The following is a 17174-nucleotide window of genomic DNA, read 5'->3' on the forward strand; positions in this document are numbered from 1 at the left end:
TTTTTTTTTTTTTTTTTTTGGTACTGGGGATTGAACTCGGGTCTTTGTGCTTGCAAGGCAGGCCACCAAACCGCTGAGGTGAATCCCCGGCCCAATGGAGTGTGATTTAATTTGGCAGGGGTGGTGACACCATCCTGGGGAAGCTGTTGATCAGTCACCCCGAGCTTTGGGATCTGACATCCTGCAGAGACTCAGCAAAGACACGATCTGCACAAGCAGAGACTGTGCGAAATATGGATCCTCAATGGGCTATACTTGGAAAAGCATGACAGAAGCTGCTTGATGGCTGTGGCTCTAATTTCCACTGGGCTTTAATGACCTCAGTAGGTTCCCTGGGAAGCACAGTCCTTAGGAGAGATTTGGTGTCAGAACACCCACTGGCTGGCTGGCAATAAACAGTCCACCTCTGGGGTCTTTGACCATATGGTCTGGAGAACCCTGTACAGAGGAATTACACGATCCCAGGTCATTTCTGGCTGGACACCTCATTTCTGTCATTCATGCCCCCAACCAAAGCTTCACAGGGTTCTCAGAAAGCCAAGAGGATGGGAAATACAGAAGAGTGACAGAACATGAAACAATTTCTCGCTGATCTAAATGGAGTAGAAGGCCCTGGGAGGAAGCAAGGAGAGAAGTAATAGCCAATAGTTATTTTCCAAATGGATGAAACATATGACTATCAGAAAAGCACAATGAAGTCAAACTATGCCAAATTAAAACATCTACATCAAAAGGTGTTGTAGCTAAACTGCAGAAAACCAAGGACATGGAGAAAAATCTTAAAGCAGCCAGAAAGGAAGGAAAGATTACCTGCTAAAGGATGATAGACCAACAGCAGTGATCTCACTAGCAGCCACTGAAGCTTCTTACAGTGTATCCATCCATCAGGAGTGTGGCTTTTCTGAGAATGCAGAATCTTGAAGTTCACTGGAACCACTGATTCAGAGTCCCTTCCTTCTTTCCTTCCTTCCTTTCCTTCCACCCCACCCCCCACCTTTTTTTGTACCGGGGATCTAACTCGGGACCTTGCACTGTCAAGGCAGGTGGTGGCACCGCTGAGCTAAATCGCTGGCCCCACACTTTCTTTTTTGAGATGGAGTCTTGCTGTATTGTCAGGCTAGCCTCAAACTCCTGGACTCAAAACAATTCTTTGCCTCACCCTCCCAAGTCCTGAGACCATAGGCATATACCATTCCACTCAGCTGCAATGTATACTTTACCAAGATCACACATTAATGCATTTATGTATGTATGTGTGTATTAGAAATTGAACCCAGGACCTTAACATCCCCTGCCTTATTTTTTTTCTTTTTTCTTGAGACAGGGTTTCCCTAAGTCGCTAAGTTGTCCAGACTGGTCTTGAACTCTCAGTCTTCTTGCTTCAGCCTCCAGAGTGCTGGGATTACAGGTATACACTACCACAATTAGTTCAATGTTTTTTTGTTTGTTTGTTTTGGTACCGGGGATTGAACTTGGGTCCTTGTGCTTGCAAGGCAGGCAGCGGAACCACTGAGCTAAATCCCCGGCCCAAGTTCAGTGTTATTTTAAAGCAAAGTATTAATTTTTGAATTGCTTTACAGTCTGAAGACTAATGGCCAAAAAGCACAGGAAAAGAGTCATTTTGTGGGGAGGGTGCTTATGATGGAACCCCAGGCCTTGGATTGCTATTCACACACTCTAGCGCTGAGGTATACCCAACCCAGGTGTAATTTCTTTTCCTTGTGTAACAAAATACAACAAACTAGATAAGTTTCAAATAATAGAAAGTTATTTTTCAGTTTTGGAGGCTAGGAAGCCCAAGGTCAAGGCACTGGAAGCTTCAGTGTCTGGTGAGAGCTTGTTTTGTTAGTAATGCTTTCTCATGGCAATGTCCTCACATGGCAGAAAGGGTGGGTGACTGCTTATGTGATGGGAGGCAGGAGGGTATATAATGGGCCTACCTAGATTCTTCAGCCCTTTTATGAAGTCACAAATCCCGTTCATCACCTCTAAAGACCCCACACCACGGTACTGTCACACTAGGTAGTAAGTTTCAACATGAATGCAGAGGAGATTGGGCGTGGTAGCACACATCTGTAGTCCCATCACTCAGGAGGCTGAGGCAGGAGGGTTGCTGTGAGTTTGAAGCCATTCATAGTGAGACCCTGTCTCAAAAAACAAACAAGCAAACAACAACAAAAAACAAGACATAGCAGTCAAACTCTAAAGTTTGAGATACTAACCATCAAAGTATCATGCCAGATACTAACCATCAAAGAAATACAAACCAGAACCACATGAGACAATATCTTACACTCAATAGGATGGCTTTAACCAAAAAGGCTGACAATAACAAGTGTTAGAATGTGGAGAAATTGGAGACTCACACAGTGCTAGGGGAAATGGGAAATGGTGAAGCTGCTTTGGTATTGTAGAGAATCTGGCCGGGAAGGACCAAAAGCCACTCAAAAGAGGTGGAGGAAAGCCAAGGCCAAAGTCTGGCTGGCCCACTGGAGCTAAGTACTCTAAAGCCCTGGGACCCTAAATGTAAAAAAATGGGGAGTTTTATACAGTAGTTTAATTTGGGGTGGGCTTGGGATGCACAAAATGGAGTTTACAGAAATAGATAACTGTCTTGAGGTTAGGGGCTTTCTTTGGAAATAGGACATTCACATAACGTAATGGGACATTTAGGGCTAAGCAGATATAAATTTAGAGCTAACAGAGAGAACATAAAAGATACACACTGTGAACTTTGAGGCCAACAGTACAGTAGTTTAATTTGGGGTGGGCTTGGGATGCACAAAATGGAGTTTACAGAAATAGATAACTGTCTTGAGGTTAGGGGCTTTCTTTGGAAATAGGACATTCACATAACGTAATGGGACATTTAGGGCTAAGCAGATATAAATTTAGAGCTAACAGAGAGAACATAAAAGATACACACTGTGAACTTTGAGGCCAACAGAGGAGATATACATGTATATTTTGTGGTGGCTTACACTGTGATTATATAAAGTATCACTCATTGGGAACAGTTGTGGATCTGCCTGTTTCTGGGTAAATAGGAACAAAATAAGGGCTGTGAGAATTCTTAAGGCTTGAAGGCCTAAAAGTTTAAAACTTCGGCATTAGTGCAACCCAGGCTGGCCTTGAACTAGTGGTGATCCTTCTGCTTCAGGCTCCCCCTCCCCCACTCTCACCCCCGAATGATGGAATCACAGGCATGAACCACCATGCCTGGCAAGGAGCAGATTTTTTGAAAGACACAAATCACCAACCTCACCAGGGAGAAATAGAGAGCATGGATGGCTGTATTGGGGAAAAAAGTTGAATTTTTAGTTTAAAAACTTCCTATCTGCCAGGCATAGTGGCACGCGCCTGTAGTCCCAGCACTTTGGAGGCCGAGGCAAGAGGATCCGCCCTGAGTTCAAGGCCAGCCTGTGCTACCTAATGAGACTGTGTCTCAAAAAATAAAACAAACAAAAAAGCCCCTAAACAAATAATATTCAAGATCTGGACATGTCCATAATCCCAGCTATATGAAAGGCTGAAATAGGAGGATCACAAGTTCAGGGCCAGCATGGGCAACTTCATGACTTAGGGAGACTTTGTTTCAAAATAAAAAAGAGCTAGTGATAGAGCTCAGTGCAAAGGCCCTGGGTTCAATCCCCAGTACTACAAAAATGAAATACATTAAAAAATAAATCAAACCTTCCCACCTAGCAAGCTCCCAGTTCAGATGACCTCACTGGGGAATTCCACCCAACATTTATAAAGAGAAATAATGCCATGTCTATACAAACACCAGGAAATGGAAGAGTAGAGAATTTCCTTAACCAGATGAAGGACATCTATGAAAAACCAACAGCTAACATCATGTTTAGTGGTGAAGAACCGAAGGGGCTTTCCATCACAAAAAAGCAACATGTATTGGAGGATCTAGCCAGTGGCAAAAAACACACAAAAAAATAAAAAACAAAAACAAACTTAAGAAAAGGCATCCATATTAAAAAGGAAGCAGTAAAACTATCTATTCACCAAAAATGTGATGACCTGTGTAGAAAATCAGGTAGCATCTATAAGACAGTTAGTTACTAGAACTATTAGTTGAGTTTAGCAAGATTGTAGAATATAAGATCAAAATATAAAAATTAATTATAGTTTTATATTCTACCAATGAATATGTGAACAATGAGAAATGCCATTTAAAATATTAAAAATCTGAAGTTTTTAGGAATAATTCTGATAAAAGATGTGCAAAACTTGAGCTGAAAACTGTAAAACATCACCAAGAGAAACTAATCACTGAATCAATAGAGAGATTGACCCTTGTTTATGGACTGGAAGACTCATTGCTGTTAAAATATAGTCTCTAGGGCTGGGGGTTTAGCTCAGCCGCACTGTGCCTGCCTCACAACGGCAAGGTCCTGAGTTTGATCCTGGTAGAAACAAACAAACAAACAAACATGTTCTCCAGCCAGGTGTGGTGGTTCATGCTTGTATTCCTAGTATTCTGGGAGGCTGAGGCAGGAGGGTTGGAAGTTTGAGCCCAGTCTGGCCAAGATCTTGTTTTAAATTTTCTTTTTTTTGTGTGCTGAGGATCAAACTCAGGATCTTGCACTTACAAGATAGGTGTTATGCCACTGAGTTAAATCCCCAGCCCCTGTCTTAAAATTTTTAAAAATTTAAAGAATAAAAAGGACTGGAGATGTAGGTCATTATGAAGGCCCTGGGTTCAAACCCAGTACCACTCCCTCACCCTAAAAGAATCTCACACAATATACAAAAGTTCTTTTTTTTTAAATTAATTTTATTGAGTTTATTGGTACATTTTAGGGATACAGTACAGTTACATTCATTGTTGGGATCATGTACCTCTACTTGGCAAGTCTTGATTCTCATTTTTTCCCCTTACCTCTGCCCTCCCTTCACCCCCTCCTCCCCTCCCCATCTACAAACACTTTATTTTCATCTTTTCATTCTCTCACATTTTTTTCTTTTCCCTTTTTGTTCTTCCCCTACCCATCACACCTTTCCTGCACCTTTAGCTCCTTTCTTCCCATCAATATACAAAAGTTATCTTAAAGTGGATTATAATCAGGATCCACTATGAAGCATCTAAAGGAAAACAGAAAAATCCTTGTGATTTTTTTTTTAGTCAAGAAGAGATTTCTGAGGTACAACACTGTTGATGTGGTACATGGAGGAAAATATAGGTCAATTTAATCAAAATTAGGAATTTATGCTTTTTAACATATGCATCAAATAAAAAGACAAGCCACAGTCTGGGAAAAATGCTTATAAATCACATAACAGATAGAGGACACGTATTTAAAACATACACACCACCTGCCTTGCAAGTGCAAGGGCTTGGATGGAGTTCAATCCCAGTACCAAAAAGAAAAAACAAAACAAAAAACATACAAAGAACTCTCAACTCTTAATAAAAAGAAACAACAGGGCCAGGGATTTAGCTCAGTGGCTCTGCCACCTGCCTTGCCAGTGCAAGGTCCTGAGTTCAAACCCTGATACCACACACACACAAAAAAATTTTTTTAAATGGACAGAATAATTGAGCAGATACTTTACCAACGATATAGAGAGGATGGACAACACATGAAAATGTGGTCAACATTATTAGCCATTACATGTCCTAGACATGTTAGGATGTGTAAAATTGAGAGGGGTCATTATAACGGGAGCCGGTGAAGATGTAGAGAAAGCAGAATCCTCATACACAGCTGGTGGGACTTGGAATGGTTCAACCATACATCCAGCCATGGCCGGGGATTTGGCTCAGAGGTTCCGCTGCCTGTCTTGCAAGTGCAAGGACCCAAGTTCAATTCCCAGTACAAAAAAAAAAAAAAATTAGGCATACAATCCAGACATTCTAGGCCTAGATTTACTCAGCAGAAAAGAAATTATATGACCAACAGGGAAGTGTCCAATAGAACATCCTGAGGCAGCTCGATGTGTCACAGTCACAAACTAGATGGATAAACAAGCTGTGGTATATTTATACAGCGGAGCACAACTAAGGGATGCAGAGCACTGCACTACTAGTGTGCACAGTTACACAGATGGATCTCAACATGAAAGAAAGACCAAGACAGAAACAGTAAACACATATTTCTTGTTTGATTCCATTTATGCAAAATTCTGGAAAATGAACTGGCCACGGTGGTATATGGCTGTAATCCTAGCACCTAGGCTGAGGCAGGGATTGCAAATTTGAACCCAGGCTGGGCAACTTAGTGACTTTGGGAGACCCCGTCTCACAATTTAAAAAAGGACTGGGGATGTAGCTCAGTGCAAATATGGTGACAGCTGATTATGACCGATGGGGACAGTGTTGTATAGAAAAGCTAGAAGGAGGGATTTGAAGGGACACAGAGCAATTTGAGAGTAGCAATAGTTTTATGGTGTATGTGTCAAAATCTTTTTAAGGTCCAGAGGGAGACAGAGGAACCTGTGGCCTCTGGCCTGTTCTGTGAGGCCCAGAGCAAGACTTCTCCACTGGGCCCTGGGCACATACAAATCATGAGGTCAGTTGACATGGAGACATTAGCCAATGAGCATGTGCCCTCCCTCCCTGAGATGATGTTCAGAGGCAACGTCCTGGTCTGGCTTGGAGATTGAGTTCTAAGCTCCTGATGCCTTAAGATGCACGAATAGCTGTCCAGGGATGTGTCCAGAAATCTGCTCGGGCATGGGGGGCTAGGGTGGAGCTTCTGATGACGTGATGCTGCGGGGTGGTAAGAGAAATCACTGGAGAGGCTCTTCAGGAGAGAGGGGACGCCTGCAACAGAGGACAAGTTACAGGTCTTGAAGGAGTTCTCCTCTTACAGGAAGAACTTCATGACCTTGAAGTTTCCAGCTTGAGTGTAAAAATGAGTCCTGGCTTGGAGCTTTATCCTGGTGCTGCAGTTTTTCTTGAGAACTGATGGGTGTTTATCAGAATGAATGACTGAGGCTGTACCACAAGACCCACAGATACACATGTTATGAGAATATACATCACCAGGGAGTGAAATTGCTAATGCAACACACATTTCTGAAACCTAATGACACATCTCAGTACTCATGAATGACTGGCAGTCACACTGAGGAGTGGGCAGTAAGAGTGTTCTTGCTGGGGGGTCTGACTGGGCATCTGTTTGTGGGGGCTATGCCAGTTATGAGGATGAGTTGCCTTGCTTCCATGCAGATTTTCTGTGGATTTTGTTATTAGTACATGTTTTCAGTCCATAATGATTATATTCATTGTGAGGAGTTGTTCATGTACATAACACATCTTAATTGGTTTTATATCATCTTTCCTCCCTCTGGGCTGCATTTCCCCCCTACCCTCTGACACTCTTCCCTCTATTTCTTTTTTTCCCTGTTATCTATCTTTAATTTTGCTCTTTATTTATATTTTGGGTTTCTCATACAAGAGAAAAAAATTCTTTTAGGAGACAGCTTAGGCTGGCCTTGAATTCACTATGTAGCCTAGATTGGCCTCAAACTCACGGTGATCCTCCTGCCTCTGCCTCCCAAGTGCTAGGATTATAGTTGTGTGCCACCATCCCAGCCAAGAGAAACCATTCAGTATTTCAGCTGGTGTGTCTGATTTATTTCATTTAACACTGTGGTCTCATGATGTATCCATTTTCCTACAAATGGGATTTCCTACATTATTCTTCTTTATGGCAGAGTAGTACTCCATTGTAAATACATTTTCTTTGTTCATCTGTTGATGGACATATAGGACCCTTCCAAGATTTAGCTATTGTGAATTGTGCTGCTATAAACAGGAGTTATGTGAGGGCTGAAGATTTAGCTCAGTGGTGCCACCACCTGGCTGGCAAGCACAAGGTCCGGAGTTCAATCCCAGTACCAAAAAGAAATACACACAAAAAATGGATATGTGTGGATCACTGTTATATGTCTTTAACTCTTTTGGGAAGATACCTAGGAGGGGAGTTACAAGATCAAATGAAATTTCTTTTTTTAAGATTTTTTTTCTTCTTTTGGTACCAGGGATTGAACTCAACTCAGGACCTTACCCTTGAGAGGCAGATGGCGGCACCACTGAGCTAAATTCCTGGACTTTGCTTTAGTTTTTTGAAGAATTTCCATAATGGTTGTACTAATTTACATTCCCACAAACAGTGAAGAAGGATCCTCCTCCACCAGCCTTGTCAAAATTTGTTGTTACCTGATTTTTTTTATTTTTGGAGGCGGGGTCTCACTATGTAGTTGAGACTGGAACTCACTATGTAGCTCAGGCTGGTCTCGAACTCACAGTAATCTGCCTCTGCCTCAGCCTCCCAAGTGCTGGAATTACAGACGTGTGCCACCATGCCTGGCTGTTACCTGATTTCTTAATAGCCATTCTTTCTGGAGTAAGATGGAATCTCAGTGTTGTTTTAATTTGCATTTCTCTAATGGCTAGAGATGTTGAGCTTTGTTTCATGTACTTACTAGCCAATTTGTATTTCTTCTTCTGAGAAGTGTTTGCACTTTTCAGTTGCCCATTTTTTGTTTGGGTCTTTTATTTTGGAGGGCCTTTTTTTTTTTAAAGTTTTTTATGTACTCTACATATTAGCTTTCTGTCAGAAGAATAGCTGGCAAACATTTTTTTCTATTCTGTAGGTTGTATCTTCAACCTGTTGATTGTTTCCTTTGTTGTGAAGAAGCTTTTAAATTTGATATGACCCCACTTGTATATTCTTGGTGTTATCTCTTATGCATTTGTGATTCTGTTCAGAAAGTCCTTGCCTGTGCCTATGTCTTTAAGAGTTTACCTATTTTATCTTCCAGCAGATTATGTTTTAATACTTAGCTCTCTGATCCATTTTGATTTTGGTTTAGTGCACGGGAAGAGATATGTGTCTAGATTCAATCTTCTGCATGTGGAAAGCCAGTTTTCCCAGCACCATTTGTTAAAGAGGCTGCCTTTCCTCCAGTGTTATCTTAGCTCTTTGTCAAAGATCAGGTAGCTAGATGTTGCTGTTTCTGCATCCTCTCTCTGTTCTGTTCCACTGACCCCTTGTCTGGTTTTTGTTTGCTTGACAATACCGTGTTGTTTTTATCAAAATAGCTTTGTAGTAAAACTTGAAGTCTGGAATTGTGATTCCTCCCGCTTTGCTCTTAGTGCCCAGGACTGCTTTTGCTTGCTATTCTAGTTCTCTTGTGGTTTCATATGAATTTCAGGATTTCTTTCTCTAGTTCTGTGAGGAATGCTATTTTGATTGGGATGGCATTAAAACTTTATATCAGTTTTGGAGGCATGGCCATTTTGACTATATTGGTTTGCATATCCAAGAACGAGAATATCTTTCCATTTTATGATGTCCTCTTCAATCTCCTTTTTCAGCGTACTGTAGTTTTCATTGCAGAGGTGTTTTACTTCCTTGGTTAGGTTAATCCCTAGTATTTAAATTGTCTTTCTATTACAAAAGGTATTGATTCCTTAATTACTTTCTCAATGATGTAATTATTATTATTTTATTTACTTATTTATTTATTTACATTGTTTGAGACAGAGTCTCAGTGTGTAGTCCAGGCTGGTCTTGAACTCACTATAAAGTCTAGGCTGACCTCAAATCCATGGCAATCTTCCTGCCTCAGCCTCCCAAGAACTGAGATTACAAACATGCATCATCAGTCAGCTATGACTTTATTAATTATTAATAACAGTAATGCTATTGATTTTTTTGTGTTGACTTTGTATCCTGCTACACTACTAAATTTGGTTGTTAATTTTAGGAGTCTGTTGGAAGTTTTTGGATCTTCTGTGTAGAGGATCATGTCATCTGTAAATAATGATAATTTGACTTCCTTTCCTGTACATATTCCTTTTATTTCTTTCTCTTGCTTGATGTTCTGGCTAATGTTTCAAGAACTTTACTGATCTGCAGTGGTGTTAGTGGAAATCCTTGTATTATTACTGATTTTATTTATTCATTTATTTTGGTTTTTTGAGACAGGGTCTCACTATGTAGTTGAGACTCACCTGGAACTCACTATGTAGCCCAAGCTGGTCTCAAACTCACAGCAATCCTCCTGCCTCAGCCTCCCAAGTGCTGGGATTACGTGCGCCACCACGCCCAGTTTATTCCATTTAATCTTATATTAGTCTTCTTTGCATTATCTAGCAGCTATTGAATCCATTCTTCATGTTCTCTGGTTGATTTTAAGCTATCTCTGAGTAACTTGTCTTTAAAAGCATCCTTATCTTCTAATTCTAATATTTTGTCCTCACATTGGTCACTTCTGCTGCCCATACTTCCAATATACTTTTTAAAATTTGGTACTGGGGATCACACTTAGGACCTCAGGCTTACCAGGCAGAAATTGTGCCACTGAGCTACATCCCTGGCCCTCTAATATAATTTTTAATCTCCTGGATTTCTGTTTGGAACCTTTTCATGGACTCTAGTTCTTTGCTAAAGAATTTATATTTTGTATCATTTTGTTTAGCTCAGCTAGCTTTTTTTCTTGGAATTCCCTTGTCCTTATTCCCTCTTTTTCATTTAACTAACTCCTCCTCTTTCTTTTTTTGAGGGGGGAGGGTACTGGGAATCGAACTCAGGACCTTGCACTTGCCAGGCAGGCACAAGGTCATGGAGCTACATCCCCAGCCCTTAGATCAGCTAGCTCTTGATTAGCGTCTTCTGTAAGCTCCTTGATTGTTACGTTTATTACCATCATCATCTGATTAGTTATATTTTCTGTGAGCCCACTGAGTACCTCATTTGTCTCATTTGTCTATTTTTTTGTTCTCTTCTGTTAGCTCTTCAAATAATTCCACTGTGTAGCTTTTGCTTTCCTCCTCCTTAATGCTCTATTAATTGTGTTTGGGGCAGTTGGAAGTTTTGAGAGGCATTTTGTTGCCTAGTCTTTTTGTGTTAGTATTGTTTTTTGTTTTGTGCTAAGGTTTGAAAATTAATTATAGTGGAAGACTTTGTTGCTAAAATGGAATCTCTTTATTTAGTCTGCTTTTTTGGTGATGTATTCAGGGCCACAGCCCTTTGCCTCTGGCCCAAGACCCAATCATTCCTGTTAATATGGGCAAAGTAATTGGCCCAGTATCCAGTTCTCTGGGAATGGACCATGGTATTGTTAGTATCACAAAGGTAATCTGGGTATTAGCATACAAGGGAAACCTACTAATAGCAATAACTATGCAACCCTGGCAATATCAAATAAGTAAGCAATTAAATTGTCCAAGACAAACTGGGTATTGACATACCATAAGAACCAAAAAGGTACCACCCTTCACCTTAGAAATCTACAGTGATAATATAAATCCTAAGACAAACCTAAGACATACTGACATACAGCAAATATCTACTAAATATGATAACTCTACATCCACTAATGAAAGAAAATAATATTTCAACAGTAGTAAAATAAAGTCAAATAACTAAAGATTGATAAAGCTGAATAGTTAATACTATTGAAGATATAGGGGGCTTGGAATGGGAGAATGCAAAAAGAAAAAAAAATTTTAAGCTTTTTTTTTCTTTTTTGGTATCAGGATCGAACTCAGGGCCTCATGCTTGCTAGGCAGGCACTGTGACACTGAGCTACATCCCTGGCCCAAAAAGAAAATTTTGAAAAATTAAACAATGGGAGATGAGGAGAAGAGAAAAATGAGACAAAGGATCCTATTATGAAGTAAAGTATATTAATAGAATTAGATAAAGGTAACAGAAAAAACAATGAAAAATGGAAGATAAAAGAAAAGGGGAGAAAAAAAAATTAAAGGGAAAACAGTAGGAAAAAAATTTAGTCTAAAAACAGAGGAAATTTTTAAATTTTTTTTTTTCTACCGGGGATTGAACTTGGGTCCTTGCGCTTGTGAGGCAGGCAGTGGCACCACTGAGCTAAATCCCCAGCTTTCTCTGTATTTTTGAATGAATGGTTTCCTTCTAGAACCTGCAGTTTTGGAGTGCAGCTAGTCTTAGTCTTCTCCACCAAGTCTTACAGTCTGTAGGTTTATGAGGTGCACCCCCCAATCTAGAGTCCTCTCTGTTTACCCCAGGCTGTGGCCACACACTGAGGTGTGTCTTTGCTCACACTGGTAGATAGGAAAGGCAATCACATCTCTGATCTGTGCTAGATGTAGGCAGCAGGGAAAGGCTTCAAGTACTCAGTAGTAGCAGGCACTTCCAGACCCAGCTGTTTTGAACACAGTTCAAGCTGGACTTGACTTCTCACCACAGGGGTGAGGGCCCATGTTCTTTCTGACTTGAGTTTAAACTTCTCAGGGGATCACTTTCTAGCCTGCTGCCTGTCCACAGCTCTGTCTCCCATGGCTGCCTTTCACCCAGTCATTGTGGGAGAGTACACTGGGAGTCCTGAAGTGACGTTGCTTTTCAGTTGTACTGAGTCCTCAATTTAAACAAGTAATCCCTTGGTGCATGCCTGTAATCCCAGCACTTGGGAAGCTGAGGCAGAAGGATCACTGTGAGTTCAAGACCAGCCTGGGTTATATAGTGAGTTCCAAGTCAGTCTCAACTACATAGTGAGACCCTGTCTCAAAAAACCAAAACAAACAAACAAACAAAAAAACTCAATCCCTTCCCAAAATGGTATCTGATCAAGCATTCTCTGGTGATATAGTGGGTGCCATTGCTTGAATCCCTCTCTGGCTTTTTCCTGCCATGTAGAAGGAGTCCCCTTGGAGCAAAACCTCACACTGTTTTTGTAGTTCACAAAGGCCATGGACTCCACTGCCTTTTTCCTCAGGATCTTCCAGGTCCAGGTACTTGCCTTGCTTCTTGGGAGCCAGGTTCCACTCCCCACAGGCCACAAGAGCCAGGGAGAGGGTACAGATTGTCTCCTCTCCCCCACCCTTCCTTTTCTCTGTGTTGTGGATTGTTTTTTAACTTCTCTGTACCTTCTAATTTTTTTGTCATTTCCTTCCCAGGGCCTGGTGATCTGCTTCTCCTTTTTTTCTTTGACAAGTTGTTACTTTCCAGTGTCTGGATTCTGAATCTTGGAAAGGCTGAATTTTGCTACCGATCACCATTCCACCATTTTCTTTCTCCTATGTAGTGTTAGAGGGGGGGGGAATATATATATAAAAGACTTGTGGCCCTTTGCCATTCAACTGCACTTTGCACTGTCTACCATCAAATCCTTTCTTGAGGTGCATTTTTCTGGGGTCAAATTTAGATTTCTGAATTATCACAGTGTGGGGTCTCAGCAGTCCTGATGTGCACACGTCTCATGGATGGTGGGGTAATCTGAATCATTGAGATGTACCATCTTCCATCACTTGGCCCTCACGGGCTCCTGGTGGCACATGTTCATGTACTTACAGGCACTTTGCTTTGGGTTTCTTGGTGATGTCTCACCTAGGAAATTAATCTAATAGTCATCTTCATCCAAAAAAATGTTTACATGTATTTATTCTGCAATTTTAAATTGCCTTTGAAGTTTAAAGAAGGCTCCAGACCTAAAACCAAAAGTCCATGGTATTTTGGAGAACCTGGACTATTTATTTGCACACAGGAACAGAGCATGGTTCACAAGCTCTTGCTCCCTCTGTAGCACTTTTAGCCCAGGACTTAGGCAGCTCATAGAGCATGCAAAAGTAAATTCAAATCCATTTGGTTATTTTGGTAATGACCCTGTGGACATTTAATGTTCTTTTTTGCCTTTTAAATGGCCTTTATAAAGTAGATGTGGTTACAAAACATTACATAAAGAATTACTTGAAATAGAATTCTAAAAATAATTTTTTAGAGGGTAGGGGAGGTAATCATCCTTTTTGCTCTTATTAGAAATAACTATTATATGTATTTCCACTTCATGGAGAAATCATTAAATAAGAATAATTAGTTGAAAGTATTAGCAAGATAAATTATGGTGAAACAAACACACCTGGATATTCATTATTGCCCAGACATTGCTGTATTGTTGTGAGCTATATAGGCTGAGTAAATTAGCCAAATCTGATCACAAGTAATTTTGATATCTGTCTTGCCTTCTGGATAACTTCCAAGGTATAGGAAATTAGAATTTTATTGACTTTCAAAAAAATGTGGTATGGTCCCTGTATGTTAAATATATCTGTACTTTAATAATGTCGTTGTCCTCAAGTCATCTTAGGTTACTCCATTTTAAGAATCCATTGTTAAAAATTGTAGAAAATTAAAAGAATTGATTTTTTTTTAAAAGGAGATGGCAGGTAAGATGAATGTGCTTCTGAAAATTTTATTAGTTTATGCTTATGGAGAGAATACCATGAAAATGTATACTTGGCCATGTTATATTTATTTGTTGGGAGAACAAACGATAAGAAATTACTGGGAAGAAAGTATTTAAAAACAGCCCCTATGACCTGACATTTTCCCAAATAGGTCACAGGCATGCACAAGATGTGCCCATGCTCGCCACATTCCTTGATGTGGAGTAGAGTTGGAGAGAACCATCAGTGCCTGGATCGCTTCCAACAGGTAAGCTGTGCATACACGGGAATAAGCAGAGGTTAGATGAGAGACAAAGGCAGAGTAAAGTCTCAGGCCTCAGTGGCATATAAAACGGAAGGCGGATCCGCTCTGAACACTTTAAAGCCTGGCGTTCTTTCAGGAGAGAGCAGAGATTTTGACTCTGCACTTGCCTACTCATGTGAAACTATGAGCATGACCTTTAAAGTCTGGCAGCGCAGAGCGTCTGCCCTCAGGAAACAGGCTGGGGGACAGTAACAAAGGGGTCATTTACAGAATCGTGGGCTGGGCTGGAGGGTGGGTAGGAGGTGGTTTGGCTGCCTCTATGACCTGCCAGTGCTTGCAATTGCGATTCCAGGCAGGTCCGGGGCAGAGGCTGGCAAGTAGGAACTGCTTGTCCCTGAGAGGGCAGAACATGTGTCTTCTCCCTGTGTCCAAGCTATTTCATCTGTGTTTATTTTCCTGGTTCTGGGAAGGCTCCAGGTGATAGTAGAATTTACTGTCCAACAGCTGACCCCAATCTGAGAGCATGTGGTACCTAGAAGCTTCCAGAAGCCCCTGGAGCCATATGGTAGCCTTGTGAGTCACTGGCTTGGAGAACAGGATGGGGGTGGCTTCATGGAGTCACATGTGTCCACAGTTCTGGGACGATGCCAGGGCAATCCCCTTGCACAAAACTGGACTAATTTGTCTTGGGGCAAGACCTTCTGGAGACAGTGCTTGTACCATTCCTGTCACCTGGGGACGGTCAGGCCAGCACATGTGGTAGCCTCAGGTTTCCGGACCTTAGCTTTCCTGCCCCCGGACTCTTTCCCCCACTGGATGGATATGGATGGCTTGTGTCCCTCCGCCCCACCTGACTAAGGTCCCTGCTTGCTGATTTGAGGGTTGCCCAGGACCTGCACCTAGGAGAGATGAGGCTTCTTAGTTGAGTCCTTTCAGAACATTAGAAACACTGGGAAGATGAGGTGGCTGAGTGCCATTGTATTCTATAGGAAGGGGCACACTGTTCACCCTTAAAGATCCTAGACACCAACTTAAAAATTTAAATAGTCAAAGGAAAAGAAGGAAGCATTCACCCTGTGTTTCTTGTACAAACTGGACCCCTGGGGAACCAAACTTTTAGATAAGGAACATTTCTCTGAAGGATGACAGGGTGGGAATTTCAGGCACTGTGGGGACACAGATGGACCCTCCCATAGGCTGATTCACAAACGCCATGGGTGTCACGTCATCAACACCAACACATTCCAGAGCCTTCGGGGGCAAAGTCAAAATCCCCCAAGTGGGCAGGCAGTAGTCAGCACAGGCTCCATGGTGGGGCAGAGCTGTGACAGACTGCTGGCCCTAAGCCCCAACTGTATCACAATCCAAAGGTCTGTAAGCCACATGGGGTTAGAGGTCAAGGGTTGCAGAATGCCCAAGACTAGGCTCCACTCTCAGGCCTGATCTGAAGATAGTGGACCACTGGGCAGTACAGATATGGCTGGCCCGGGCTGCTGACTGTGTTCTCCTTGCCCCCAGCTTCCCCTCACTGAGGATGAGACTGCATGGATCCAACCCTCCGAGACATGACAACCCCTCCCCCCCGCCACTTCCCTGGAGTACGTAGCATTTGCAGACCCTCTCCTGTCTTGGAGACTGGCTCAGAACCAGGGTGGGGAGGACCAATGACTTCAAGCCCTCTGGTAAGTACAAGAGCCTCCTCCTCAAGGGCACCATCCCATCATCAACATCTTCCTTAGTTTAGACAATTCCTTATTTTCAGAATCTTATAATTTTGTAGGGCTTCATGGTCAACAATGCCAACAGCAAAATATTTGTTTTGAAACATTTCCAGCAGGTGGCGTCAAAGAGTCATGTTCCAACAAATTCTGTTTTTTACTCTTGTTTTCTGAGAGAAGAAAGAGGGTATTGTGTTTGATCTGTGAGGCTCCACCTCAATCCCTGAAGGAGAGTGGGGCCCAGGACCAGAGGCCTTGTTGCCTGATGTCAACTCAACAGTACTTGCCCATGAAGCTAGAATGCTCAGCTGATCAGGGGCCTCTTAAATGAGGTCGCCCTCTGAGTATCTCAAATGGTAACAGTGGCCTGGAAACTCACCCTTCTCAAACATTGATTTCTATCTCCAAACCATGTCATGGGAAAGAAATTTTAGGAAACCTAATAAATATGGGTTCCTCTAATTGGAGTTTTTAAAAATTAAGTCCCATTATATTATAGGTTTATTTATTTATTTTAACCTCTTTGGACTGGAAAAAAACACCTGACAAATGAGGGTGGGCATCAAGTGTGGCAGTGTCCATGGTGCCATATCGAAGCCAACACAGGTGGGTTTGTGTACCCTAACCCTAACCCAGAGAAGAAGGTGGAGACAGATGGGTCACTGGCCACACTGGCAGGGCACTAGCAAGAGGGCTGTACTCCATGGCAGCAGCAAAAGACTGTGCTGTTATCATATTATTTAAAATACCTAAGTTTTAACAAAAAGTTTCAAGACATGCAAAGAAAAGAGTGTGCTCATGCACAGGAGAAAAGTGGTTCAATAGAAACTGTCCCCAAGGAGCCCAGACATTGGACTTTAAAAGTAGCTTTAGCTACTTTACATATATATTGAAATAGCCAAGGGAAACAGTGCCTAAAGATCTGAGAGAAGTATGAGAACAACATCTCGTTAAATCATGTCACCTTTATGGAGAATATCCATGAAGAGACAGAAATTATGCCGGGGATTTAGCTCAGTGA

The 17174-nt window shown here is 41.7% G+C and overlaps 1 protein-coding gene across 1 annotated transcript in view; it reads left to right on the forward strand.

Moving 5' to 3' along the window:
- The first annotated feature begins 15999 nt into the window (after positions 1–15999).
- The window catches only part of LOC104866564, a 31093-nt gene continuing 29918 nt past the window's right edge, over positions 16000–17174 (forward strand). The window contains 1 exon segment of the mRNA XM_033759202.1: positions 16000–16117. The gene's annotated coding sequence lies outside the window, so the exon portion shown is untranslated.

This window comes from Fukomys damarensis, unplaced genomic scaffold, assembly GCF_012274545.1.
Source record: "Fukomys damarensis isolate Sample0158 unplaced genomic scaffold, DMR_v1.0_HiC HiC_scaffold_5, whole genome shotgun sequence".
NCBI classification, from domain to species: Eukaryota; Metazoa; Chordata; class Mammalia; order Rodentia; family Bathyergidae; genus Fukomys; species Fukomys damarensis.